Source organism: Loa loa (assembly GCF_000183805.2).
Source record: "Loa loa unplaced genomic scaffold supercont3.249, whole genome shotgun sequence".
Taxonomy (NCBI): Eukaryota; Metazoa; Nematoda; class Chromadorea; order Rhabditida; family Onchocercidae; genus Loa; species Loa loa.
Window position 1 is genome coordinate 79353 of NW_018108429.1, and position 3212 is coordinate 82564.

A 3212-nucleotide genomic window follows, 5' to 3' on the forward strand; every position below is an offset into this window, starting at 1 on the left:
ATTATTATTATTATTATTATTATTATTATTATTATTATTATTATTATTATTATTATTATTATTATTATTATTGTTATTGTTATTGTTATTATCATTATTATTATTATTATCATTATTATATTATCTATAAAGGTTTTTTAGTTGCACATTTTATCAGCATATATTCTTAATACTGTTTTCTGAAATTTTTCCATTTCCAATTTTTAAATTGAGTTCATAAAGATGTGTAAATGATAATTATTTGTCTTAATGATAATAAATTTGAAATATATGTTGGAATTGATGAGGCATTTTGAGAAGGTCAAATTTGACAAGAAAACAATGAAAAGATGAAAAGAAATGAAATATTGTCATGCTATTCAGATATCTAATTCATCATTCAAAAATTAAGCTACAACAAGACCATTGCATTGTCAAGTATTTATCGCTAATTAATTAAAACGAACGATTTGACAGTTGTTGGATTTTCCGAATGATTTATATGGATAAGGACAAATTATAAAATTGGAACATCAAAAATATTTGATATCCATTATGATTTAAATGGGTGACCTCATGTAAATTGATTTATACGAAATTTGACTTAGCCAATATAGTCTATAACTGAATTATACAAATTTCGTTAAATTAATTACTCAGTATTTCAGAAATGAACCATGAAACAAATTTTCGCTATCTTCAGAAATAAAATAAATATCAACAGGAGTGAAAAAAGGAGAAATTAGTGATTAAAAAAAATTTTTAAAAAATCATGAAAACATATTCAAACTTGCAAGAAAATGATGTTTTAAAATCAGGAACTCTTTTCCGTTCCTTTTTTTTCAGAAAAAAGTATTGAAAACAAAAAAAAAGTTTCGGAAATTCCTGGAAAATAAATATCTAAAAGCTATTGGTTGACAGCTAAAGATAGTAATTTAAATAAATGATTGAAAAATTTTTCCAATCATACCACAATGCAATTTTCAAAATAAAGTAAAGTTAAATTCAAATTTCCTCCTTTGGTAAATAAAAATAAGAAGACAAAAATTTGGAATCAAATGAAATATTTTTTCGAAAATTTCTATGTACACACTTTTTCGATTTAAATTTTCTCAATTTTATATTTTATAAAGTTTATTTCACTTTTAATATTTCAAATCAATTGTTGCATCAATTTTAATTTCCATTTTATATTTTATGCAAAAGATTTCATGCAAACAAGGTAATTGGTTTTTTTTAAAGTTTTATTTTAAAGCAATTCTAAAAAGTATAACTTTTTTTTTCATTAATTAATTTTTGAAATTCATTTCTTTCCGATCAATGAAAAGATATGTATAAAAGTAAATGCCAAATATAAATCATTTTCAAAAAAACTTTTTTTCAAAAATTTTCTACAGTATTTTTTGATTTTTCTTTTAAATGTAGGCGTGTAATGGAAAAATGAAATGGTCATTTATGGGTAAAAATCATAAGTGGCCAGGATTAAGAAATTATTAAGGTTATGGGTAAAAATCACAAGTGGCCAGGATCGAGAATTTATTAAAGTTATGGGTAAAAATCAAAAGTGGCCAGGATCGAGAAATTATGAAAGTTATGGGTAAAAATCACAAGTGGCTAAGGTGGAGAAACTATGAAAGTTATGGGTGTAATACAACTATTACATATTAGGGAATAGGTAATACAACTATTACATATTAGGGAATAGGTAATGCAACTACTACATTTTATGGAATAAGTAATACAACTATTACATATTAGGGAATAGGTAATGCAACTATTACATATTATGGAATAGGTAATGCAACTATTACATTTTATGGAATAAGTAATACAACTATTACATATTAGATAATGGCACTACTACATTTTAAGGAATAAGTAATACAACTATTACCATTTTAAGGAATAGGTAATACAACTATAACGTATTAGGGTATAGGTAATACATCTATTATATATTAAGGAATAAGTAAGCTCATGTCTTGCAAATATACCATGGCATACATACATTTGCTGATGAAATTTCCCATGTCATGCATACTTTTACAGTAAGCCAATTCGTCGAATGAATTTGTGTTATATCAAATGAAAATAACAAATTTCAATGAATTTCGATAAATTTAAAAATTTTTATATTTTAAAAAATTTTAAATAAAACTTTTAAAATTTTTGATTTTTTTTTGTTTGAAAAAAATTTCATCCATAAAATTATATGAAATTTATTTTCTGAAAATTAAAATATTCAATTTAAGAGTAAAACTATGAAACAATAATTCCAATAGAATGGGCCAAAAAAAAAATATATGAAAAAAAAAATTTGATCATAATTAATGGAAAAATTTAATTATAATTAATGACAAATAATGAGTGCGAAAAAATTTAATTGCAATTAATGATTTATTATCAATTATCATTCGTGAAGCATTCAAAAAGTTAACTTTTCAAATCTTTCATTTTGTTGGAAATTTTTTTCAAAAAAAAAAAAAAATAGATAACTTTATGGGAAAAAGAAACACACAACATATCAAAAATATTTTTCGCTTACATTATCATTTCAACAAATATTTCATTCAAGTTAAAATTAAGTTCAAAAATCATATTTCTTTTTTTTTCTGTCTGCTACTAGCAAAAGAAAATGATATAAATGCACGAATACATTAATCAAATTCTTTTAATTCGATTTAAAAATATTTGAAATGAAATAATTAATGATGTTTGTGGAAAATTATTGTTAAAATCAATAATAATGCATTCTTTTTTTTTAATACGAAAAGAAAATGGCAAAATAAAAAAAAAAAAAAACAAACAGAAAGAAAAAAAATATAAATTAAAGCAATACTTCCATAAAGGAGGATGAGTTTGGACGAGAATTAAATTTTAAATTTAATTTGTTGGTCTTGTCTCCTTTACTATACCCTCTGGCAAGCAAATTCATTGACAATCATCATTCAGCTTTCAATAAAAACAAAAATTAATAATAAAGTTTTTTTTTTGTGTTTTCTTTTTATATTTAACCAATTTTTTCTTGTTTTTTTTTCAGAATTTTCAAACTTTTTGTTAATAATATTTTTTTTAAATGCTTGGATTGAATTTGAAAAAAAAACAGAAAATAGGAAAGCAAAAAAATTTATGATGGAAATAATTTGAATTTGAAATAGAAAAATTTACTGAAATAAAATAATAATATCTTTAATTCGATGCTAATACTGTTTTTTTTTTTTTTTTTTTTATTT